At 46.9% G+C, this 27443-nt stretch overlaps 2 protein-coding genes across 4 annotated transcripts in view; one reads left to right on the top strand and one right to left on the bottom strand.

Annotated features, from left to right (window-relative positions):
* The window catches only part of LOC120997021 (WAP four-disulfide core domain protein 5-like), an 884590-nt gene that overhangs the window by 209348 nt on the left and 647799 nt on the right, over positions 1–27443 (top strand). The gene's annotated exons all lie outside the window — the stretch shown is intronic.
* LOC120997019 (stewaprin-a-like) overlaps positions 1–27443 on the bottom strand; it is a 184945-nt gene that overhangs the window by 98176 nt on the left and 59326 nt on the right. The window lies entirely within an intron of this gene.

The following is a 27443-nucleotide window of genomic DNA, read 5'->3' as shown; positions in this document are numbered from 1 at the left end:
CTGCGCGTGAGACTACTGTACCATAATCATACGTTTTAGTAATCTATGAAGCCGTGCGCTCCCGTGCACACAATCAGTGCCGCTCTGGGACATATGGCCCGCTCAAGGACCGAATGTATCAGAGGGCATATAGTCGTGTGCATGGGCCCTTATTCAAATTTTTTTTGTTTGGTGCGTGCGTGTGTTGGAGGGGGAGGGGGGGGGGGGGTTGGTCACCAAAACCGTGTTTTTAGTATTTTTATATTTTAATAGTGAAGACTTTTTTTTGTTTGTTTATTTATCTTTATATAAAACATTGGGAAGGGGGGTGATACTGTCTATAGCTTGCAGTACATGGCAGCCTCCCCTTTCTGCCCGCTGTTCCACCATGTACTGGTACTTATTATGGCACATATAAGGCACACCATCTGCATATATAAGAGTAACAAAATAAGCAGTAGTAGATGACAGAACAGCAAGCCGAGGGGCACAGACAGGGTCCAGGGGGGCACAGGCCAGGGTGGCGCAGACCAGGGTCGGGGGGGCTCAGACAAGGGCCGGGGGGGGGGCTGCAGAATTGTGTGAACATGATGTCGCACTACACTGTATATACAGCACAGTATGACCCCTGCTAGAGGATAAGCGCCCATTCTATGTATTGCTGCAGGGCTGACACCGACTGTCCCCATGGTCTGAGCCCCTGATAACCACAGCTCACTGTCTCCATACATAAGGGAAACCTACAAGTAGCCAGGTTTTAATGGATTTACACCTATAAAGAGAACTAGTATTCTGGGACTTGTAATTCCACAGAAGCAGTACAGGACAGGCGGGGGGCTCTGGTTTTCTGCAACCCCCATGTTGCAGAGCTTCACGGTATACCCTCAATATCTTCACTTAAATCCCCTTGTAGCTGAAGAAGCAGGTCAATATACAAGAGACAATTTCCCCAGTGACTGGACGACACACAGTTTGGGAGTCAACTGACTTTACTAGGCATGCACACCTGGTTTCAAACCTCCAACAGCCTCATTTACATACAATACATAGATTACTATGGTACAAGGAAAGGTGGGGTCAGACAATAGCAAGGGCTGATGGGAGGTTGAGGGGGGACACTGCAGCTAGTTTAAACTGGTCTCCCAGTGTCCCTGAGACAACACCCTGCTGGGGAAACAATGGGACAGGAAAAGGGGGAGGGGAAGAGGTACAGACAAGAAAGACATTCTATAAGTGGCTAGGTTTGCCACAATGCTCCCCCAGAACCAAGCCGGCATACACAGTCTGATTTCAACGGATCGGCTTGGGGATGTCCGGAGGAGCGCTCACAGATCACTTTTCAAGTTCAGTTTGTCTGGATAACCCATCGGCGTTGCCATTTTGCTTCCCAGGGCCGTAGTGGATGGTAAAGTCAAATGGCTGCAGCGCCAAACTCCAGCGCAGCAGCCGGGCATTGTCTCCTGACACCCTGTTCAGCCACACCAGCGGGTTGTGATCTTTAAGTAAGGAAAAGGGTTGTCCGTACAAATAGGGCTGCAGCTTTTTAAGGGCCCACACCACGGCCAGGCATTCTTTTTCTATGGCGGCGTAGCTTACTTCCCGGGGTAAAAGTTTTCTGCTTAAGTAAGCCACTGGATGCTCGCCGCCATCTTCTCCGACTTGGCTCAGTACTGCCCCCAATCCAAACATAGAAGCGTCTGTGTGGACGAGAAAGCGCTTAGTTGGATCAGGGGCGGCAAGTACAGGTGAATTCACAAGAGCCGTTTTTAGTTGCTGGAATGCCTGCTCACACAACTGGGGTCCAGACTACTATCTTAGGGAGATTCTTGCGGGTCAAATCGGTGAGGGGTTTGGCCAGGGTACTGTAGTTGGGTACAAATTTACGGTAGTATCCTGCGGTACCTAGGAATGCCAGTACTTGAGTTTTGGTACGAGGGGTTGGCCATTTGGCTACAGCCTCTACCTACAGCCTTTACCTTTTGTTGGCCGCTCCCTACCCGGTGTCCTAGGTATTGGACTTCTGCCATCCCTATATGGCACTTACTGGGCTTCAGAGTTAATCTTGCCTCCCTAATACGGTCTAGTACGGCTCCTATGTGGGTCAGGTGTTCAGTCCAGGAGTGGCTGAAGATCGCTATATCATCTAGATAGGCGCAAGCGTACTCCTGGAACCCATCCAATAGCCGATCCACCATCCTCTGAAAAGTAGCCGGAGCGTTTTTCATTCCGAATGGCATGACCTTAAACTGGTACAGGCCAAACGGGGTGACAAACGCCGACTTAGGGATGGCGTCTTTGGCTAGGGGAATCTACCAATACCCCTTACAAAGATCTATTGTGGTGAGGTATTGGCCCCTGGCCATTTTGTCCAGGAGCTCGTCTATCCGGGGCATAGGGTAGGCATCGGATACGGTCTTATCATTAAGACTTCGTTAGTCCCATCCCGCTTCGGCACCAGAACTACTGGGGAGGCCCAAGGGCTTTCAGAGTGCTCTATGACTCCTAGTTGTAGCATTTCTTCAATTTCCTTGCGCATATTATCCTTTACGGATTCAGGTATGCAGTAAGGAGGTTGGCGGAGAGGGGTCTGCCCTGGTGTTTCTACTCTGTGGGTGGCTAACGGGGTGTACCCGGGGAGATTAGAAAAAGTGGTTCCTTTTCCCCTTATTAGACTATGAGCCTGCGCCCTTTCCTGGGGACTCAGCCGTTCACCTAACTGAACCTCTTCCAGGTCCTCTTTCTGGCCCTCTTTCTCTAGGAGGTCTGGGAGAGGTAAATTGTCAAAGTCCTCTGCGGCAGAGGCGCAAATAGTGGTCACCTCTTCTATGCGCTCATAGTAGGGCTTCAGCATGTTCACATGGAGCATGCGTCTGCCCCCTGCTCCAGCGCACGGGCCGATCACATAGGTGGTATCGCAGATTTGCTCCACCACCTTGTATGGGCCCTGCCAGGAGGCCTGCAGCTTGTCATTAGGGACTGGCTGTAGAATTAACACCTTCTGCCCGACCTGAAAGCTGCGGTCCCTGGCCCCCTTATCATACCATCTGCGCTGTCATTGTTGGGCCGCTTGGAGGTTAGTACGTACCGTCTGGGTCAGAGCCTCCAAGCGTTCTCTAAACTCCAGCACGTATGGGACAATAGGGGTACCATTCGTAGTTACCCCTCCCTCCCAGTGTTCTCTGATAAGGTCTAAGGGACCCCTCACTCTCCTCCCGAACAATAATTCAAAAGGGGAGAATCCCGTGGATTCTTGGGGTACTTCCCTATAGGCAAAGAGCAAGTGGGGCAAAAACCGTTCTCAGTCTTTTTGAGTGTCTATGAACGTGCGGATCATCTGTTTAAGTGTTCCGTTAAACCGTTCACAGAGCCCGTTGGACTGGGGGTGGTAGGCGGAGTTTAAGATCGGTTTCACCCCACACACTTTCCAGAGTTGGTGGGTGACCTCTGCAGTGAACTGGGTGCCCCTATCTGATATATCATACGACCAACATACATATAGGTCTCTCAGGAGGTGACCACATTATTATTTAAATCCAAAATTCTTCAAGGGTCTCTAGGTCCATCTGTGGCCCTTCTTCCTCTCTGACTGATTAGTAAAACTTATGCTTTTATTATATTTTAATTAAAATGTCCTGTAATGTCAGGAGAACACACACAATTAAAATTCCTCAGGATCTGGAGTGGGGTTATGCTTTCAGGTACATTCGCTTCCACCACTATACAGCCTGTTCTGGAGGTGCCTGGTGCTTCTCAGGCACAGCTGGGTTTCGCTAGGGGTCCTATTATGTCTACAGCTACTCGACTGAAGGGTTCTTCAAATCAATTATGGGCAGCGATCTGAGTTTGGCTTTATAGCGATCCCCTCTCTTCCCTACCCTCTGGCAGGTATCGCACGTTTGACAGTATTGTCTAATATCCTTTGAGATACCTGGCCAGAAGAAGTTCTGCGTCAGCCAATGTTTCGTTCGGCTGATTCCTAAATGTCCTGATAATGGTATATCGTATGCGATGCGCAGCAACTCTTGTCTATACTTTCGGGGTACCACTAACTGCTTAGTGGGCACGGGTATGGACCCTGCTACTACCTTCTCTGCATAGTGGTATATGAGACCTTTGTCCCAAGCATATCTCTCTCCCTCCAACCCTCCTTGGTCCTTGTTTATCCTATCTTTATATACCTGCAGGGAGGGATCTAGGGCCACCTGAAATTCCAGGGGGGCATCCCAGGGGAGAATAGTAGGGGTGTGTGGCATATTGTTTACCTGAGCCTCAGTGTGATCGGATAGAGCCGTGGTGCGTGCTTGCTGCCGGGTAACAACCGGGTAGGTCTCTTGGATAGTTGGTTGAGGGACAAAAGCAGAGGTGAGCTCCCCCAAGTCATTGCCCAAAATAACATCAGCGGGCAAATCCTGCATAATTCCCACCTCCACGTTTCCATGCCCTGCCCCCCAATTCAAATGCACCTTGGCAGTGGGAACTTTTTAAATTGCTCCCCCTGCCACCCGTACAGCTACACAGTCTCCGGTGAGGGTGTGCTTAGGCACCAAATGATTTTGGACCAGGGTTAACGTGGCCCCAGAGTCACGTAATCCTTGTATACTCTTCCCCTCCATGTGTACCACCTGGCGGTTGTCTGAGGCGGCTTGTATGGGGTTTACCTCGTGTAGGATCCCCAGAGGCTCTTCTATTGAGGTGACTGTGGATGTTGGGAGCACAGATTCTCTTTGGCAGCAGTGTACTGCAGCCCGATTGGGGGGGGAGGACCCTGGTGGTTCCAGTTCTGGCGAGGTCAGTTACGTGGGCAGTCTCTCTGGATGTGCCCCTGTTAGTTGCAGGTGTGGCAGCGGATCGGTGGTCGGGTATTGTACCTAGGAGGGTACTGGTTGTGGCTCGCGACTGGTCGTGGGTGAGCCAAGGTAGTCACTGCTGGCAGAGGGGTGGTAGATCCATACATGGTCCGGTGTGGTGTGCGTTGGTCTCGCCTGGTGTCTTGGAACTCGTCAGCTAGCTTGGCTGCCTCTGGTAGGGTACGGGGTTTGCGATCTCGTACCCAATTTTGCAGTTCTGTGGTTAGTCCATTAAAAAACTGCTCCATTATTCTCTTCCATAGTGGTGACGCGTGTCGCTTCCATTAATCCCTTTAACCACTTGCCATCTGGGCCATTTGCCCCCTTCCTGACCAGGCCAAATTTTGCAAAACTGACATATCTCACTTTATGTGGTAATAACTTTGGAACGCCTTTATTTATCCAAGTCATTCAGAGAATGTTTTCTCGTGACACATTTTACTTCATGATAGTCATAAATTTGAGTCAAAATATTTCACCTTTATTTATGAAAAAATCCCAAATTTACCCAAAAATTTGAAAAATTCGCAATTTTCTAAATCTCAATTTCTCTGCTTTTAAAACAGAAAGTGATACCTCATAAAATATTTATTATTTAACATTCCCCATATGTCTACTTTATGTTGGCATCATTTTGGAAATGTCATTTTATTTTTTTAGGACGTTAGAAGGCTTAGAAGTTTAGAAGCAATTCTTCAAATTTTTAAGAAAATTGCCAAAACCCACTTTTTAAGGACCAGTTCAGGTCTGAACTCACTTTGTGGGGCCTACATAGTGGATACCCCCATAAATGACCCCATTGTAGAAACTACACCCCTCAAGGTATTCAAAACCGATTTTACAAACTTTGTTAACCCTTTAGGCGTTCCACAAGAATTAAAGGAAAATGGAGATCAAATTTTAAAATTTCACTTTTTTGGCACATTTTCCATTTTAATCAATTTTTTTCTTTAACACATCGATGGTTAACAGCCAAACAAAACTCAATATTTATTACCCAGATTCTGCGGTTTACAGAAACACCCCACATGTGGTCATAAACTGCTGTATGGGCACACGGCAGGGCGCAGAAGAAAAGGAACTCCACATGGTTTTTAGATGCCATGTCCCATTTGAAGCCCCCTGATGCACCCTTACAGCAGAAACTCCCAAGAAGTGACCCCATTTTGGAAACTAGGGGATAAGGTGCCAGTTTTCTTGGTACTATTTTTGGGTACATATGATTTTTTGATCATTCATTATAACACTTTATGGGGCAAGGTGACCAAAAAATTGGTTGTTTTAGCACAGTTTCTATTTATTTATTTTTACAGCGTTCACCTGAGGGGTTCAGTCAAGTGACATTTTTATAGAGCAGATTGTTACAGACATGGCGATACCTAATATGTATACTTTTTCTCATTTATTAAAGTTTTACACAATAATAGTTTTTTTGAAACAAAAAAATTATGTTTTAATGTGTCCATGTTCTGAGAGCTATAGTTTTTTTATTTTTTGAGAGATTTTCTTATGTAGGGGCTCATTTTTTGCGGGATGAGGTGACAGCTTTATTGGTACTATTTTGTGGGACATACGCGTTTTTGATCACTTGGTGTTGCACCTTTTGTGATGCAAGGTGACAAAAATTGCTTGTTTTGACACAGTTTTTTTTGTTTGTTTTTTTACGGTGTTCACCCGAGGGGTTAGGTCATGTGATATTTTTATAGGGCTGGTTTTTACGGACGCGGCAATACCTAATATGTATACTTTTTTTATTTTTTCTATTTTTAACTTTTTCTTTTCATTCCTTACTTGGGGACTTTTTTTTTTACATGTGAAACTTTTTTTTTTCAACCTTTTTTTTTATTATTTTACACTTTTCGTCCCCCATAAGGTCATACAAGACCTCTGGGGGACATTTACTTCACTTTTTTTTTTTTTTTTTCACTGTTGATTTCTCCTGTAACTGGGGCTGACATAGTGGCCCCAGTTACAGGACAAATACACCCCTAGAGCGCTGTACAGCCTCAGAGCAGGGCTGATCGAGGTCTCTGAGAGACCTCACACAGCCCCTGCACTCTCCGGTCCCGGCGGTCACATGACCGCCGGGCCGGAACAGGAAGCGCATAGCGCTTCCTGCTCTGCATACACAGCGCTCGGTGAGCGCTGTGTCTGCAGCGATCCGGAAGGCAGGGACACCTGGGCACTGTCCCTGCCTTTTCTTAGGGTTGCCCTGCTGTCACTGACAGCGGGCAACCCGATCAGCAGCTGCACGATTAGCGTGCAGCTGCTATTTCTGAAAGGACGTTTTAAAACGTGCTTTCAGAAATAGACGTCCACCCATAGGACGTTTATATCCTATGGGCGGACGTAAAGCGGTTAACGTAGTTCGTTTCAATGTTGCATAATTCGTCTCCATTCACCGTTCATTCGAATGACTGCACATATTCTCGAACTCCGGTATATCCGAATAGCTGTTTCAATGAACTGCTGCTTTGCTGTGCTGCAAGGCTTGTATCCCACCGCTGCCACCAATTGTTGCAGAGGTTCATGGTATACCCTCAATATCTTCACTTAAATCCCCTTGTAGCTGAAGAAGCAGGTCAATATACAAGAGACAATTTCCCCAGTGACTGGACGACACACAGTTTGGGAGTCAACTGACTTTACTAGGCATGCACACCTGGTTTCAAACCTCCAACAGCCTCATTTACATACAATACATAGATTACTATGGTACAAGGAAAGGTGGGGTCAGACAATAGCAAGGGCTGATGGGAGGTTGAGGGGGGACACTGCAGCTAGTTTAAACTGGTCTCCCAGTGTCCCTGAGACAACACCCTGCTGGGGAAACAATGGGACAGGAAAAGGGGGGAGGGGAAGAGTTACAGACAAGAAAGACATTCTATAAGTGGCTAGGTTTTCCACACCCCATATCTACATCAGTGCTGGAACTGCTCCATTCACATGTCCTACCTCAGGAGATGCTAGTTCCTAGTGCGCGAAAGGACCTTTCATAATGTCACGAGCACGTGATCAGTCACATGAGTGAGCGGAGTAAGGCTCCGGGTTGTGCTGGAGATTGTGTGGAAATGGCTGCGCTGCTCAGATTCGGCCACACACGGGGAGGGGGGGGCGGTGATGATGGACAGGCCGGGCCCCCAATGTCACCGGCGCCCCTTGTAAGCCCAGGCCCCAAAGCAGCCGCTTCCCCTGCTTCCCCGGTAGTTACGCCTAGACCGACAGGTGTCCGACTACATTGTTTTAACGGCCGATGTGGACGCTCTGAGAAGCGAGGAACCCCTTGACTACTGGGTGTGCAGGCTTGACCTGTGGCCAGAGCTGGCACAATTTGGCATGGAACTCTTGGCTTGCCCATCGTCCAGTGTCCTGTCCAAAAGGACGTTCAGCGCAGCAAGGGGGATCGTGACCGATAAGCACACTCGACTAGCTCACGACAGTGTGAACTACCTCACATTTCTAAAAATGAATAAGGCATGGATCTCGAAGGAATTCAACACATGTGACGAGTCGACCGCGTTAAATTCAATTTCCTCATGACAGCCCACAAATATCCGCCACCACCCAGAACAAATATTGGTCCCTGTCTTAGTTAAATACAGCAGCATAAAAGACCTTTTCTGTCCGTTGAATGCCTAATGTTTTGGGCCTCAGAGGTATTCAACACCTGTAACGACCACGTGTTTCAACTATATCATTAGTTTTTTTTTCAAGAGGGGTGATTTTGTTAGCCATGTTTTTAATCCAATTTTATATTTTTAGTTCTTTTAACCACCTCCCGTCCGCCCATAGACTATAAACGTCCGGGAGGTGGTTCTCTATATCTGAACGGACGTTCCAGAGCGTCCGTTCAGAAACTGCAGCTGCACGCTAATCGTGCAGCTGCTGATCGGGTTGCCCGCTGTCAGTGACAGCAGGGCAACCCTAAGAGAAGGCAGGGACAGTGCCCAGGTGTCCCTGCCTTCTGGATCGCTGCATACACAGCGCTCACCGAGTGCTGTGTATGCAGAGCAGGAAGCGATGAAGCGCTATGCGCTTCCTGTTCCGGCCCGGCGGTCATGTGACTGCCGGGACCGGAGAGTGCAGGAGTTGTGTGAGGTCTTTCAGTGACCTCAATCAGCCCTGCACTGAGGCTGTACAGCGCTGTATTGCGCTGTACAGCCTCTCTGGGGGGGTGCATTTCTCCTGTAACTGGGGCTACTATGTCAGCCCCAGTTACAGGAGAAATCAACAGTGGAAAAAAAAAAGAAAAAGTGAAGTAAATGTCCCCCAGAGGTCTTGTATGAGCTTATGGGGACGAGAAGTGTAAAATAAAAAATAAAAAATGAAAGTGTTAAAAAAATAAAATTAAAAAAAGGTTTCACATGTAAAAAAAAAAAATCCCCGTGTAAGGAATAAAAAAAAAAAAAATTAAAATAGAAAAAATAAAATAATTTTTTTGGTTTCAAAAATGCTATTATTGTGTTAAAGTGAAATAAATTTTAAAAAGTATACATATTAGGTATTGCCACGTCCTTAAAAACCAGCTCTATAAAAATATCACATGACCTAACCCCCCCAGTGAACACCGTAAAAAAAAAAAAATGTGTCAAAACAAGCAATTTTTGTCACCTTACATCACAAAAAGTGCAACACCAAGTGATCAAAAAGGCGTATGTCCCACAAAATGGTACCAATAAAACAGTCACCTCATCCCGCAAAAAATGAGCGCCTACATAAGAAAATATTTCAAAAAATAAAAAAAACTATAGCTCTTAGAACATGGAGACACTAAAACATCTTTTTTTTGGTTTCAAAAATGCTATTATTGTGTTAAAGTGAAATAAATAAAAAAGTATACATATTAGGTATTGCCGCGTCCGTAAAAACCAGCTCTATAAAAATATCACATGACCTAACCCCTCGGGTGAACACCGTAAAAATGAAAAAAAAAAACGGTGTCAAAACAAGCAATTTTTGTCACCTTACATCACAAAAAGTGCAACACCAAGTGATCAAAAAGGCTTATGCCCCACAAAATGGTACCAATAAAACTGTCAACTCATCCCGCAAAAAATGAGCCCCTACATAAGAAAATCTCTCAAAAAATAAAAAAAACTATAGCTCTTAGAACATGGACACATTAAAACATAATTTTTTGTTTCAAAAATGCTATTATTGTGTAAAACTTTAATAAATAAGAAAAAGTATACATATTAGGTATCGCCATAACCGTAATAATCTGCTCTATAAAAATGTCACTTGACTGAACCCCTCAGGTGAACGCTGTAAAAATAAATAAATAAAAACTGTGCTAAAACAACCAATTTTTTGGTCACCTTGCCCCATAAAGTGTTATAATGAATGAACAAAGAGTCATATGTACCAAAAAATAGTACCAATAAAACTGGCACCTTATCCCCTAGTTTCCAAAATGGGATCACTTCTTGGGGGTTTTTACTGTAAGGGTGCATCAGGGGGGCTTCAAATGGGACATGGCATCTAAAAACCATGTAGGGTTGCTTTTCTTCTGCGCCCTGCCGTGTGCCCATACAGCAGTTTATGACCACATGTGGGGTGTTTCTGTAAACCTCAGAATCTGGGTAATAAATATTGAGTTTTGTTTGGCTGTTAACCATCGATGTGTTAAAGAAAAAATTGGATTAAAATGGAAAATGTGCCAAAAAAGTGAAATTTAAAAATTTGATCTCCATTTTCCTTTAATTCTTGTGGAACGCCCAAAGGGTTAACAAAGTTTGTAAAATCGGTTTTAAGTAACTTGAGGGGTGTAGTTTCTACAATGGGGTCATTTATGGGGGTATCCACTATGTAGGCCCCACAAAGTGACTTCAGACCTGAACTGGTCCTTAAAAAGTGGGTTTTGGCAATTTTCTTAAAAATTTGAAGAATTGCTTCTAAACTTCTAAGCCTTCTAACGTCCTATAAAAATAAAATGACATTTCCAAAATGATGCCAACATAAAGTAGACATATGGGGAATGTTAAGTAATAAATATTTTATGAGTAGGGATGAGCGAACCCGAACTGTATAGATCGGGTTCGTACCGAATTTTGGGGTGTCCGTGACACGGACCCGAACCCGAACATTTTCGTAAAGGTCCGGGTTCGGGTTCAGTGTTCGGCGCTTTCTTGGCGCTTTTTGAAAGGCTGCAAAGCAGCCAATCAACAAGCGTCATACTACTTGCCCCAAGAGGCCATCACAGCCTTGCCTACTATTGGCATGGCTGTGATTGGCCAGTGCAGCATGTGACCCAGCCTCTATATAAGCTTGGGTCACGTAGCGCTGCACGTCACTCTGCTGATTCAAGCATAGGGAGAGGTTGCTGCTGCGACGTTAGGGCGAGATTTGGCAGATTAACTCCTCCAAAAGACTTCATTCTGTGATCGATCTGCAGCTGTGGATCATTGAAGTGCTAAAATCGACTTGCTCACTTTTTTTAGGCTGCCCAGAGCGTTTTTAGATCACTTTTTTCTGGGGTGATCGGCGGCCATTTTGTGGCTTGTGGTGCGCCAGCACAAGCTACCACCAAGTGTATTTAACCATCAATAGTGTGGATATTTTGTGCTATATCCTACATCAGCTGCAGGCTGAGCCTTTGCCACCGAAGTGCATTTAACCATCAAAAGTCTGGTTATTTTTTGGCCATATACTACATCAGCTGCAGGCTGAGCCTGTGTCACCGAAGTGCATTTAACCATCAACAGTCTGGTTATTTTTTGGCCATATACTACATCTGGTGCAGGCTGAGCCTGTGTCACCCAAGTGCATTTAACCATCAATAGTGTGGTTATTTTTTGGCCATATACTACATCAGGGGCAAGTTGAGCCTGTCACCCAGCGCCTAAAAAATAGACCTGACATTTCTATTTAACCAAATTTGTACTGTTTTAGCTGGTCAAGTTATTTGTAGTGACCGTAAAAGCACATTTTTTGTTCTGGGTTGAAAAACTATTCCCAAATTTGCCATTCTCAAAATAACTATTTTCTGCTATATGAGGCCTAGTTGAAATCTATCCCAAAAAGAATATCTTACATTGAAGGTGCTGATAGTGTCATTCAGAAAAACCTAAGACACACGCTACCGTGCAGATACAAGTCTAATTCTGTGATTAAACCTATACCTGTCACACAGCGCAAAGAAAAACAGGCCTCACATTTCTATTTAACCAAATCTGTACTGTTTTAGCTGGTCAAGTTATTTGTAGTGACCGTAAAAGCACACTTTTTGTTCTGGGTTGAAAAACTATTCCCAAATTTGACATTCTCAAAATAACTAGTTTCTGCTATATGAGGCCTACTTGAAATCTATCCCAAAAAGGATATCTTACATTGAAGGTGCTGATAGTGTCATTCAGAAAAACTTAACACACACGCTACCGTGCAGATACAAGTCGAATTCTGTGATTAAACCTATACCTGTCACACAGCGCAAAAAAAAACAGGCCTCACATTTCTATTCAACCAAATGTGTACTGTTTTAGCTGGTCAAGTTATTTGTAGTGACAGTAAAAGCACACTTTTTGTTCTGGGTTGAAAAACTATTCCCAAATTTGCCATTCTCTAAATTGTGGTGAACGGGAACAATGAGGAAAACATCTAATAAGGGACGCGGACGTGGACATGGTCGTGGTGGTGTTAGTGGACCCTCTGGTGCTGGGAGAGGACGTGGCCGTTCTGCCACAGCCACACGTCCTAGTGAACCAACTTCCTCTGGTCCCAGTAGCCAGCAGAATTTACAGCGATATTTGGTGGGGCCCAATGCCGTTCTAAGGATGGTAAGGCCTGAGCAGGTACATGCATTAGTTAATTGGGTGGCCGACAGTGGATCCAGCACGTTCAAATTATCTCCCACCCAGTCTTCTGCAGAAAGCGCACAGATGGCGCATGAAAACCAAGCCCATCGGTCTGTCACATCACCCCCATGGATATCAGGGAAACTGTCTGAGCCACAAGTTATGCAGCAGTCTCTTATGCTGTTTGAAGATTCTGCTGCCAGGGTTTCCCAAGGGCATCCACCTAGCCCTTCCCCAGGGGTGGAAGAGATAGAATGCACTAACGCACAACCACTTATGTTTCCTGATGATGAGGACATGGGAATACCACCTCAGCACGTCTCTGATGATGACGATACACAGGTGCCAACTTCTGCGTCTTTCTGCAGTGTGCAGACTAAACAGGAGGTCAGGGATCAAGACTGGGTGGAAGACCATGCAGGGGACGATGAGGTCCTAGACCCCACATGGAATGAAGGTCGTGCCACTGACTTTCACAGTTCGGAGGAAGAGGCAGTGGTGAGACCGAGCCAACAGCGTAGCAAAAGAGGGAGCAGTGGGAAAAATCAGAACACCCGCCGCCAAGAGACTCCGCCTGCTACTGACCGCCGCCATCTGGGACTGGGACCAAGCACCCCAAAGGCAGCTTCAAGGAGTTCCCTGGCATGGCACTTCTTCAAACAATGTGCTGACGACAAGACACGAGTGGTTTGCACGCTGTGCCATCAGAGCCTGAAGCGAGGCATTAACGTTCTGAACCTTAGCACAACCTGCATGACCAGGCACCTGCATGCAAAGCATGAACTGCAGTGGAGTAAACACCTTAAAAACAATAAACTCACTCAGGCTCCCCTTGCTACCCCTTCTGCTGCTGCCGACTCGGCCTCTTCTGCTGCTGCCGCCGCCTCGGCCTCTTCTGCTGCTGCTGCCGCCGCCTCGGCCTCTTCCTTCGCCTCTGGAGGAACGTTGACACCTGCCGCCCAGCAAACATGGGATGTACCACCAACACCACCACCTGCGTCACCAAGCATCTCAACCATATCACACGGCAGCGTTCAGCTCTCCATCTCACAAACATTTGAGAGAAAGCGTAAATTGCCACCTAGCCACCCTCGATCCCTGGCCCTGAATGCCAGCATTTCTAAACTACTGGCCTATGAAATGCTGTCATTTAGGCTGGTGGACACACAGCTTCAAACAGCTCATGTCGCTTGCTGTCCCACAGTATGTTGTTCCCAGCCGCCACTACTTCTCCAAGAGAGCCGTGCCTTCCCTGCACAAGCAAGTGTCCGATAAAATCAAGTGTGCACTGCGCAATGCCATCTGTGGCAAGGTCCACCTAACCACAGATACGTGGACCAGTAAGCACGGCCAGGGACGCTATATCTCCCTAACTGCACACTGGGTAAATGTAGTGGCGGCTGGGCCCCAGGCGGAGAGCTGTTTGGCGCACGTCCTTCCGCCGCCAAGGATCGCAGGGCAACATTCTTTGCCTCCTGTCTCCTCCTCCTCCTACTCAGCTTCCTCCTCCTCTTCTTCCACCTGCTCATCCAGTCAGCCACACACCTTCACCACCAACTTCAGCACAGCCCGGGGTAAACGTCAGCAGGCCGTTCTGAAACTCATATGTTTGGGGGACAGGCCCCACACCGCACAGGAGTTGTGGGGGGTAAAGAACAACAGACCGACGAGTGGTTGCTGCTGGTGAGCCTCAAGCCCGGCCTGGTGGTGTGCGATAATGGGCGAAATCTCGTTGCAGCTCTGGGACTAGCCGGTTTGACGCACATCCCTTGCCTGGCGCATGTGCTGAATTTGGTGGTGCAGAAGTTCATTCGCAACTACCCCGACATGTCAGAGCTGCTGCATAAAGTGCGGGCCGTCTGTTCGCGCTTCCGGCGTTCACACCCTGCCGCTGCTCGCCTGTCTGCGCTACAGCGTAACTTCGGCCTTCCCGCTCACCGCCTCATATGCGACGTACCCACCAGGTGGAACTCCACCTTGCATATGCTGGACAGACTGTGCGAGCAGCAGCAGGCCATAGTGGAATTTCAGCTGCAGCACGCACGGGTCAGTCGCACTGCGGATCAGACACACTTCACCACCAATGACTGAGCCTCCATGCGAGACCTGTGTGCCCTGTTGCGTTGTTTCGAGTACTCCACCAACATGGCCACTGGCGATGACGCCGTTATCAGCGTTACAATACCACTTCTATGTCTCCTTGAGAAAACACTTAGGGTGATGATGGAAGAGGAGGTGGCCCAGGAGGAAGAGGGGTCATTTTTAGCACTTTCAGGCCATTCTCTTCGAAGTGACTCAGAGGGAGGTTTTTTGCAACACCAGAGGCCAGGTACAAATGTGGCCAGACAGGGCCCACAACTGGAGAACGAGGAGGACGAGGATGAGGAGGAGGTGGAGGAGGATGAGGATGAAGCATGTTCACAGCGGGGTGGCACCCAAAGCAGCTCGGGCCCATCACTGGTGCGTGGCTGGGGGGAAACACAGGACGATACGCCTCCCACAGAGGACAGCTTGTCCTTACCTCTGGGCAGCCTGGCACACATGAGCGACTACATGCTGCAGTGCCTGCGCAACGACAGCAGAGTTGCCCACAATTTAACGTGTGCGGACTACTGGGTTGCCACCCTGCTGGATCCCCGGTACAAAGACAATGTGCCCACCTTACTTCCTACACTGGAGCGTGATAGGAAGATGCGCGAGTACAAGCGCACGTTGGTAGACGCGCTACTGAGAGCATTCCCAAATGTCACAGGGGAACCAGTGGAAGCCCAAGGCGAAGGCAGAGGAGGAGCAAGAGATGTAAAAAAGTTTTGTCACCACGCCACAGCTAACTGCACCACCACCTGATACGGAACGTGTTAGCAGGAGGCAACATTTCACTAACATTGTGAAACAGTACCTGTGCACACCCCTCCACGTACTGACTGATGGTTCGGCCCCATTCAACTTCTGGTTCTCCAAATTGTCCACGTGGCCAGAGCTAGCCTTTTATGCCTTGGAGGTGCTGGCCTGCCCGGCGGCCAGCGCTTTGTCTGAACGTGTATTCAGCACGGCAGGGGGCGTCATTACAGACAAACGCAGCCGCCTGTCTGCAGCCAATGTGGACAAGCTGACGTTCATAAAAATGAACCAGGCATGGATCCCACAGGACCTGTCCATCCCTTGTGCAGATTAGATATTAACTACCTCCCCTCAACAATATATTATTCTACTCCAGGGCACTTCCTCATTCAATACTATTTTTATTTTCATTTTACCATTATATTGCGGGGCAACCCAAAGTTGAATGAACCTCTCCTCTGTCTGGGTGCTGTTCCAGTGGTGGGTGACGTGAAGCCTGATTCTCTGCTATGATGTGAAGCCTGATTCTCTGCTATGACATGAAGACAGATTCTGTGCTGACATAAGGCCAGATTCTCTGTTACGGGACCTCTCTCCTCTGTCTGGGTGCCGGGGCCTAAATGTGTGACAGTGGCCTGTTCCAGTGGTGGGTGACGTGAAGCCTGATTCTCTGCTATGACAGGAAGACTGATTCTGTGCTGACATAAGGCCAGATTCTCTGTTACGGGACCTCTCTCCTCTGCCTGGGTGCCTGGGCCTAAATATGTGACAGTGGCCTGTTACAGTGGTGGGTGACATGAAGCCTGATTCTCTGCTATGACATGAAGACAGATTCTGTGCTGACATAAGGGCAGATTCTCTGTTACGGGACCTCTCTCCTCTGTCTGGGTGCCGGGGCCTAAATATGTGACAGTGGCCTGTTCCAGTGGTGGGTGACGTGAAGCCTGATTCTCTGCTATGACATGAAGACAGATTCTGTGCTGACATAAGGCCAGATTCTCTGTTACGGGACCTCTCTCCTCTGTCTGGGTGTCGGGGCCTAAATATGTGACAGTGGCCTGTTCCAGTGGTGGGTGACGTAAAGCCTGATTCTCTGCTATGACATGAAGACTGATTCTGCGCTGACATAAGGCCAGATTCTCTGTTACGGGACCTCTCTCCTCTGTCTGTGTGCCGGGGCCTAAATATGTGACAGTGGCCTGTTCCAGTGGTGGGTGACGTAAAGCCTGATTCTCTGCTATGACATGAAGACTGATTCTGTGCTGACATAAGGCCAGATTCTCTGTTACGGGAACTCTCTCCTCTGCCTGGGTGCCTGGGTGCCTGGGCCTAAATATGTGACAGTGGCCTGTTCCAGTGGTGGGTGACGTAAAGCCTGATTCTCTGCTATGACATGAAGACAGATTCTGTGCTGACATAAGGCCAGATTCTCTGTTACGGGACCTCTCTCCTCTGTCTGGGTGCCGGGGCCTAAATATGTGACAGTGGCCTGTTCCAGTGGTGGGTGACGTAAAGCCTGATTCTCTGCTATGACATGAAGACTGATTCTGCGCTGACATAAGGCCAGATTCTCTGTTACGGGACCTCTCTCCTCTGCCTGGGTGCCTGGGCCTAAATATGTGACAGTGGCCTGTTCCAGTGGTGGGTAACGTAAAGCCTGATTCTCTGCTATGACATGAAGACTGATTCTGCGCTGACATAAGGCCAGATTCTCTGTTACTGGACCTCTCTCCTCTGCCTGGGTGCCTTTGCCTAAATATGTGACAGTGGCCTGTTCCAGTGATGGGTGACGTGAAGCCTGATTCTCTGCTATGACATGAAGACAGATTCTGCGCTGACATAAGGCCAGATTCTCTGTTACGGGACCTCTCTCCTCTGTCTGGGTGCCGGGGCCTAAATGTGTGACAGTGGCCTGTTCCAGTGGTGGGTGACGTAAAGCCTGATTCTCTGCTATGACATGAAGACTGATTCTGTGCTGACATAAGGCCAGATTCTCTGTTACGGGACTTCTCTCCTCTGCCTGGGTGCCTGGGCCTAAATATGTGACAGTGGCCTGTTCCAGTGGTGGGTGACGTAAAGCCTGATTCTCTGCTATGACATGAAGACAGATTCTGTGCTGACATAAGGCCTGATTCTCTGTTACGGGACCTCTCTCCTCTGCCTGGGTGCCTGGGCCTAAATATGTGACAGTGGCCTGTTCCAGTGGTGGGTGACGCGAAGCCTGATTCTCTGCTATGACATGAAGACAGATTCTTTGCTGACATAAGGCCAGATTCTCTGTTACGGGACCTCTCTCCTCTGCCTGGGTTCCTGGGCCTAAATATGTGACAGTGGCCTGTTCCAGTGGTGGGTGACGTGAAGCCTGATTCTCTGCTATGACATGAAGACAGATTCTGTGCTGACATAAGGCCAGATTCTCTGTTACGGGACCTCTCTCCTCTGCCTGGGTGCCTTTGCCTAAATATGTGACAGTGGCCTGTTCCAGTGATGGGTGACGTGAAGCCTGATTCTCTGCTATGACATGAAGACAGATTCTGCGCTGACATAAGGCCAGATTCTCTGTTACGGGACCTCTCTCTCCTCTGTCTGGGTGCCGGGGCCTAAATGTGTGACAGTGGCCTGTTCCAGTGGTGGGTGACGTAAAGCCTGATTCTCTGCTATGACATGAAGACTGATTCTGTCCTGACATAAGGCCAGATTCTCTGTTACGGGACCTCTCTCCTCTGTCTGGGTGCCGGGGCCTAAATATGTGACAGTGGCCTGTTCCAGTGGTGGGTGACGTAAAGCCTGATTCTCTGCTATGAGATTAAGACTGATTCTGTGCTGACATAAGGCCAGATTCTCTGTTACGGGACCTCTCTCCTCTGTCTGGGTGCTGGGGCCTAAATATGTGACAGTGGCCTGTTCCAGTGGTGGGTGACGTGAAGCCTGATTCTCTGCTATGACATGAAGACTGATTCTGCGCTGACATGAAGCCAGATTCTCTGCTATGGCATGAAGAGACTGATTCTCTGCTGACGTGAAGCCAGATTCTCTGTTATGAGACCTCTGTCCAATTGATATTGGTTCATTTTTATTTTTTACATTTTTATTTTAAATCATTTCCCTATCCACATTTGTTTGCAGGGGATTTACCTACATGTTGCTGCCTTTTGCAGCCCTCTCGCTCTTTCCTGGGCTGTTTTACAGCCTTTTTAGTGCCGAAAAGTTCGGGTCCCCATTGACTTTAATGGGGATCGGGTTCGGGACGAAGTTCGGGTCGGGTTCGGATCCCGAACTCGAACATTTCCGGGAAGTTCGGCCGAACTTCTCGAACCCGAACATCCAGGTGTTCGCTCAACTCTATTTATGAGGTATCACTTTCTGTTTTAAAAGCAGAGAAATTGAAATTTAGAAAATTGAGAATTTTTCAATTTTTTTTGTCAATTTGGGATTTTTTCATAAATAAAGGTGAAATATATTGACTCAAATTTATGTTTATCGTGAAGTACAATGTGTCACGAGAAAACAATCTCTGAATGACTTGGATAAGTAAAGGCGTTCCAAAGTTATTACCACATAAAGTGAGATGTCAGTTTTGCAAAATTAGGCCTGGTCAGGAAGGGGGCAAATGGCCCAGATGGCAAGTGGTTAAACATATGTATTTGACCTGTATTTGTACTGGCCTTCAGTAAAATTGATATCCATTGATCGTCTAATATACCTCCAGCCACATACTTACTTGTTTTTTTCTGTCCGCTGAATACATAATTTTTGAGGCCTGTAGTCCACTGGCCTGCTGTAAAATTGATATCCAATGACCGTGTAATTTACCTCCAGCCACATACTTACTTGTTCTTTTCTGTCTGCTAAATGCATAATCTTTGGGGCCTGTAGTCCACTGGACACTCAGTGGGGCCAAGTTATGCGGCTTGACCTTTTACTCCCAAAAATCATATAACAAAATGTACTAATCCCCTAGGGGACAGAGGGGTAAAACTTAACATTTAATACAAATGCTTATAAAATAGTAGGCGCTAGAGGAAGGGCCTCTAATACAAACAAACATAGGACAGCCCAAAGGGCCTAAACTAGACATACATAGTATGGTGACAGAAACAATGTATTGAGCAAAACAGGAACGTTCTCACCCATGTGTGGAGATGGATGGCCTTTCTGATGTTGCTGATGTCATCAATGGACATTAATGATGTGTCACTATACTGGATCAGTGCCAACGTATTCGCCCCTGCATAGACAGGAATCGGGAGACAAAGGCCCTAGAAAGCCCTATTAGAGGGACTGGGGCTATTATGCCCTACCTGTCTATATGAGTTACTTGCCCCGCAAGGGGCGTCCCCGTCCGGATACCTCTCCCTGTTGGGGGCGGAATCCCTAGTACACCCTATTCAGGTAACTCCCGACGTGTCACGTTTCATTCAGCGAACTCTTCAGGGGAGATGTACTTATGTAATGTCAAGGCAATAGATGGGGCTTGCATTACAAAATAAAAAATAGTAAGGGGAGGATTTGCTAGAGGCTATTCAACACAATCGCAGGTGGTTAGTCAGTCAGAATTAAAAACCCCTGAATAACCACAGCAACCCACTTAGCTTAAATGCAGGCACACCAGTAGGTGATGCCTGCCAGAGTCCAGGTCTGACCCTAGGATATGTGCAATCCAATTTGGCTGTCAGCAAGGAGTGCCTACCTGTCAGCGCCTTTTAAATGTACTGGGTCTCGCACCAGTTTTCCTGATCCGCCCTACTTCCGGTCACGTGATGCCGATTATAGGAAGGATCCCTTCTATCATGGGCCCCACACGCTGCCTCTGCTGTCTGAATTTACCACCAGACACTGTGGCCGCAAAGTATCTAGTCCCGCCCCCTGATTATATACATAACCGTTCCTGCTATGGCCCGTACGTTTGTGGGCGTGGCGTGCTGCTGGCGCTGCGCTTCAGGGCCGGCATCTGTCCGATCATGTGCTCCGTCACGTGATTTGTGGCATCATCAGCGGCGCCGCATTCTCTGGGACGCGGCACTTTAGTATGCCGGCTCATTTCCTTGCGTTACACAGGCCACGTGACTTCCTATAACCGGCGTCACGTGACCGGAAGTAGGGCGGATCAGGAACACTGGCATGAGACCCGGTACATTTAAAAGGCGCTGACAGGTAGGCACTCCTTGCTGACAGCCAAATTGGATTGCACATATCCTAGGGTCAGACCTGGACTCTGGCAGGCATCACCTACTGGTGTGCCTGCATTTAAGCAGTTGATGACATCAGCAACATCAGAGATAATTCGCCATCCATCTCCACACATGGGTAAGAACGTTCCTGTTTTGCTCAATACATTTTTTCTGTCACCAGACTATGTATATCTGGTTTAGGCCCTTTGGGCTGTCCTATGTTTGTTTGTATTAGAGGCCCTTCCTCTAGCACCTACTATTTTAGAAGCATTTGTATTAAATGTTAAGTTTTACCCCTCTGTCATCTAGGGGATTAGTACCTGTAGCCCACTGGCCTGCTGTAAAATTGATATCCAATGACCGTGTAATATACCTCCAGCAACATACCGGTACTTACTTGTTCTTTTCTGTCCACTGAATGCATAATTTTTAGGGCCTGTAGTCCACTGGCCTGCTGTAAAATTGATATTCAATAACTGTGTAATCTACCTCCAGCCACATACTTATTTGTTCTTTTCTGTACGGTGAATGCGTAATTTTTGGGGCCTGTAGTCCACTGGCCTGCTGTAAAATTGATATCCAATGACCATGTAATCTAGCTCCAGCCACATACTTACTTGTTCTTTTCTGTCCGCTGAATGCATAATTTTTGGGGCCTGTAGCCCACTAGCCTGCTATAAAATTGGTATCAAATGACCGTGTAATTTACCTCCAGCCACATACTTACTTGTTCTTTTCTGTCCGCTAAATGCATAATTTTTGGGGCCTGTAGTCCACTGGCCTGCTGTTTAATTGATATCCAATGACCATGTAATCTACCTCCAGCCACATACATACTTGTTATATTCTGTGCGCTGAATGCATAATTTTTGGGGCCTGTAGTCCACTGGCCTGCTGTAAAATTGATATCCAATGACTGTGTAATCTACCTCCAGCCACATACTTACTTGTTCTTTTCTGTACGGTGAATTAATAATTGTTGGGGCCTCGGAGGAATTCAACACCAGTGACGACCACGTATTATCGAATTTCAGCTATTATCATTAGAGCTTTTTTCAAGAGGGGTGATTTTGTTAGCCATGTTTTTAATCCAATTTAATATTTTTATTTCTTTTAAACATATGTATTTGACCTGTATTTGTACTGGCCTGCAGTAAAATTGATATCCATTGACTGTGTAATATACCTCCGGCCACATATTCACTTGATCTTTTCTGTCTGATGAATGCCTAATGTTTGGGGCCTGTAGTCCAGTGGCCTACAGTAAAAAATGTATCCATTGACAGCATAATGTACCTCGAGCCACATAATCAGAATTTCTTTTATGTCAGGTGAATGCCTAATTTTTAAGGCCCGTACTCCCATGGCCTAAAATAAAAAATTTCTAGGCTCCACCAGGGCACATTTCAGAGAATTTCCCTTTAAGACGCATTAAAATGTCCCCTGATTAAGATACATATTTTTTATTGGAATTTTTGCCATTGATCCTCCTCTGGTATGTCACTGTCCATGTTGTGGGACTACTTGTGCACTTCTACAAAGTATTTGGTGGCTGCAAATATGAGCTGAAGGTTTTTCAGGTTCACCTGCCATTAAAGTGAATGTGGCCCGCCGCAAACTTGCGGTTTGCGAACATTTAATCGCGTTTGCGAACCGTCCCGGCCTATGTTCGTCCATCACTGCTTCTTGACCCCCGCTGTCGGTTCAGGGCGCTGAAGGGGCCCTTGTCCATCCCTCTCCCTCCAAAACTGCTTTGTTTTTTAATTTTTTTATGTATTTATTGATGTTTATAATTATTTATTTTTTGTTGATGAATTTTTTAATGTATTTGTGTTCTAATTTATTTATATATTTCAATATTTATTATTTTTGTAATCATGTATTTCTAGATTTATTTGTTTATTGATGGTTTAATTTTTTTATATATGTATTTATTTATTGATAAATTTCTATTTGAATACATTTTTTTAATCATGTTTAATGTATTAATATCATTAAATTAAAACTTTGTAATATATTTATTCATTTATTGTCATATTTCTGAATTGATGAATTTGTGTAATCATGTAGATGTAGATTAATTTAACTATTTATTGAATGGTTGTTTTTTAATTGAATATATTTATGTATTTCTTTATATATTGATTAATTTTTTTATATCTTTTATTTCGAATTTACTAAATTAATTTATTGATGTATTTATATATTTTACATTTTTTAAAATCAAGTGTTTATAAATTAACGGGTGATATAAAATGAGTGCATAAAAATTATTATGAACATCCAATATTAAATGGCAAGGGAACTTGACCATGTTGTCTTTTTTAGTTAAATTACTCTATTCAATTAATAATTTTTTTCAGCCCTAGTATAGTGTACCTTGTAGTCCTCTCTGTCAGGACACTAAACTCGATACATAAACCATACTGGAAAATAGATCTCTCAGATAACAATTGGCACACAGCGCTCCATATGCCGCCCGCACCAGTCTGCTCTCATTTTCCATATCAAGCACATCGAGTGTGTAGCAGAACACTGCGGTAACGCAGCTAGCCTCGCCGTGTGCTGATTCCTCCAAGCCAGAGGGCAGAAGGAGTGGCGGTGTTTAGCAGCGGCTCTCTCATCCTCCGTTTGTCTGTGAGGAGGCATGGGTACCAACACTCTCCCCACCCATACACGATCATCAACGCGCACACGCTGGGCTCTGGACCATGGCAGGACCCATCCGTCCTCTGCCTGTTTGAGCACAGAAGGCAGTGATGAGCCAGCTTGCCTCGGCCAGGGTCTGGAAGTATCCGCTGCTCTGCCGCCGGGATTAGTTCACCTTCCCATCGGTGAAGACTCGGTCCACGGCTGCTGGCGAGGTCCTCGGCGGCTGCCTCCAGTGCGCAGCCCGGATCATCGATCACAGGTTATGGTGCTGAATAAGCCTTTAGATGTGAGGCTTGGCTACACATGGGGGGGGGGGGGGGGGTAGTGTCACACAGCCCTTGGCAGACTTCACCAGGAAGGGGCTGACAGGCACAGTGGAGCACCTACACTGTCATTCAGCAGAGCGGAGTTTGTAGTCTGTTCTGAAGGCACCACATGTTCAGGAGTTACATAGAACTGCCGTAAAACTTTCCCCGCATAGCGAATGCAGCTGTGCTTCATTTTGGTTGACTAGAACTAGAAATTCTTATTCCTTAAAGCTCCAGGAAAACATACTGTAATCCCGTCCTCTACAATGCTGCTGATGTCTGTAGGGGGAGAATAATGCAGCACTTCCCGGAGAGATGGGGTAGATAGATATATACAGTGGATATAAAAAGTCTACACACTACTGTTAAAATGTCAGGTTTCTGTGCTGTAAAAAAATTTGACAAAGATAAATCATTTCAGAACTTTTTCCACCTTTAATGTGACCTATAAACTGTACAACTCAATTGAAAAACAAACTGAAATCTTTTAGGTGGAGGGAAGAAAACAATAAAATAGTGTGGTTGCATTATAACTGGGGATGTAGCTGTGTTCAGAATTAAGCAATCACATTCAAAATCATGTTAAATAGGAGTCAGCATACACCTGCCATAATTTAAAGTGCCTCTGATTAACAATAATAACAAAAACAAAGACAGGTGCACTCTGCGGTCTTACTAACCCTCATACTGGTGTAAAATTAAGAGATTAGCCAACATATCCTACTTGGAGGACATGTCTGAGTCCGAGCACCACGCCAAGGTTCCTCCAGTAGCTCGGGACCTAAGGATAAACCTACCTGGGCCGTATGGGCAATACCAGGAGCCAGTGGGCGAATTACAGGAGCGCAAGGTCCGACTCACAGCAATGTCCCAGTAACCTCCAGCATGTGACCATGCATACAATGGAAGGAGGAAGAGAGCTCTGAGCCCCACCCAAGACTGGCTGATATAGCCCGGGCTTCACATGTCCACCAGAATGCTGCCTGTGGATGGAAATAAAGGCACATTCAGAGTAGGAGTTTCTACGCTCCTAAAAAATTCAATATACAAACTACAGATTGGCGTGGTGTTAAAAAGCAGGAAGTTCTCAACGCCATATGCAGTGGTGCATCTATACAGGGGGTCATATCCTGCACTTATAGGCCGCTGCTAATGGCAATCACCAGCAAAAATGCATACAATGGAGGATGCCTGCAGCGGACCACAAGTACCACCATTTTCTTAGTCGCGTCCCACAGCAAAAGCCATGGTCCACAGAGAGCTTCCAAAGCACCAGAGGGACCTCATTGTTAAAAGGTATCAGTCAGGAGAAAGGTACAAAATAATTTCCAAGGCATTAGATATACTATGGAACACAGTGAAGACAGTCATCATCAAGTGGAGAAAATATGGCACAACAGTGACATTACCAAGAACTGGACATCCCTCCAAAATTGATGAAAAGACGAGAAGAAAACTGGTCTGGGAGGCTACCAAGAGGCCTACAGCAACATTAAAATAGTCCTTGAAAAGGCTAGAGGGATGTAAAAGGCAGTAAAATGTGCTTAAGAGCATGGCAACTGCTCTGCAAACAAATGTGGATAGGGAAATAACTTAAAATAAAATAACTAAAAATTACAAATTATTAACCTGCAACTCAGAGAAGAAGGTGGATAAGGAGTCGGAGGTTGAGGAGGCGGTGAATGTGGTGTTGTAGGTGGAGGCAGCAATGGAGGAGGAGGAGGTAGCCAACAATGTTTTTTTTTTTTTTTTTTATTGGGGTAGGTAGCCCCCAAAATATTGGGACAAATATAAAAAAAGAAAACAAAGAATCATTGCACTTGACTTGAGTACAAGAATGTATGTTTGATGGTGGTATAAATGTCTATTCTGCACGAGGTACGGATAAGTCCTGTGGGATCCAAGCCTGGTGCATCTTAATGAATGTGAGCTTGTCCACATTGGCTGTGGACAGGCGGCTGCGCTTGTCTGTGATGACGCCCCTGCCGTGCTAAGCACACGTTCAGATAATACACTGGTTGCAGGGCAGGCCAGCACCTCCAAGGCGTAAAGGGCAAGCACAGGCCATGTGCCCAATTTGGAGACCCAGAAGTTGTAGGGGGCAGACCCATCATTCAGTACGTGTAGGCGTGTGCACACATACTGCTCCACCATGTTGGTGAAATGCTGCCTCCTGCTAAGACGTTCCATATCAGCTGGTGGTGCTGGTTGTTGTGGCGTGCTGACAAAGCTTTTCCACATTTCGGCCATGCTAACCCTGCCTTCTGAGGTGCTCGCGGTGCCCTAGCTGCGTTGGTGACCTCTTCCTCGTCCTCTGCCTTCGCCTTGTGCTTCCACTGTGCCCCCGCTGTCAGGTGGGAATGCCACCAGCAGCGCGTCTACCAGCGTGCGCTTGTACTCGCACATCTTACGATCATGCTCCAGTGACGGAATTAAAGACGGTACGTTGTCCTTGAAACGGGGATCCAGCAGCGTGGCCACCCAGTAATCAGCACAAGTTAGAATGTGGGCAACTCGGCGGTCGTTGTGGAGACACTGCAGCATGCAATCGCTCATGTGTGCCAGGATGCCCAGAGGCAACGAAAAGCTGTCCTTTGTGGGAGGTGTATCGTCTGTGTCCTCTGTATCCCCCATCCACGCACCAATGATGGCCATGAGTTGGTCTGGGTGCCACCCTGCTGTGCACATGGTTCCTCCTCCTGCATCTCCTCCTCCTCATCCTCCACCTCCTCATCCTCCAGAACTGTGCCCTGGCTGGACAATTGTGTGGATATGGAGTCGGAGGTTGAGGAGGCGGTGAATGTGGTGTTGTAGGTGGAGGCAGCACTTGAGGAGGAGGAGGTAGCCAACAATGTTTTTTTATTTATTTTTTATTGGGGTAGGTAGCCCCCAAAATATTGGGACAAATAAAAAAAAAAGAAAACAAAGAATCATTGCACTTGACTTGAGTACAAGAATGTATGTTTGATGGTGGTATAAATGTATATTCTGGACAAGGTACAGACAAGTCTTGTGGGATCCAAGTGTGGTTCATTTTAATGAACGTGAGCTTGTCCACATTGGCTGTGGACAGGCGGCTGCGCTTGTCTGTGATGACGCCTCCTGCCGTGCTAAATACACGTTCAGATAATACACTGGCTGCAGGGCAGGCCAGCACCTCCAAGGCGTAAAGGGCAAGCTCAGGCCATGTGCCCAATTTGGAGACTCAGAAGTTGAAGGGGGCAGACCCGTCATTCAGTACGTGTAGGCGTGTGCACATATACTGCTCCACCATGTTGGTGAAATGCTGCCTCCTGCTAAAACGTTCCATATCAGCTGGTGGTGCTGGTTGTTGTGGCGTGCTGACAAAGCTTTTCCACATGTCGGCCATGCTAACCCTGCCTTCTGAGGTGCTCGCGGTGCGTTGGCGACCTCTTCCTCGTCCTTTGCCTTCGCCTTGTGCTTCCACTGTGCCCCCGCTGTCAGGTGGGAATGCCACCAGCAGCGCGTCTACCAACGAGCGCTTGTACTCACGCATCTTACGATCACGCGCCAGTGAGGGAATTAAGGACGGTACGTTGTCCTTGTATCGGGGATCCAGCAGCGTGGCCACACAGTAATCAGCACAAGTTAGAATATGGGCAACTCGGCGATCGTTGCGGAGACACTGCAGCATGTAATCGCTCATGTGTGCAAGGCTGCCCAGAGGCAACGAAAAGCTGTCCTCTGTGGGAGGTGTATCGTCTGTTTCCTCTGTATCCCCCCATCCACGCACCAGTGATGGCCATGAGCTGGTCTGGGTGCCACGCTGCTGTGAACATGGTTCCTCCTCCTGCATCTCCTCATCCTCCTCCTCCTCATCCTCCAGAACTG

The sequence above is a fragment of the Bufo bufo genome, chromosome 4 (genome assembly GCF_905171765.1).
Source record: "Bufo bufo chromosome 4, aBufBuf1.1, whole genome shotgun sequence".
In the NCBI taxonomy this organism is placed as follows: Eukaryota; Metazoa; Chordata; class Amphibia; order Anura; family Bufonidae; genus Bufo; species Bufo bufo.
Note: the sequence above shows the minus strand (reverse complement) of the source record. Positions and strands in the feature narration are given on the sequence as shown.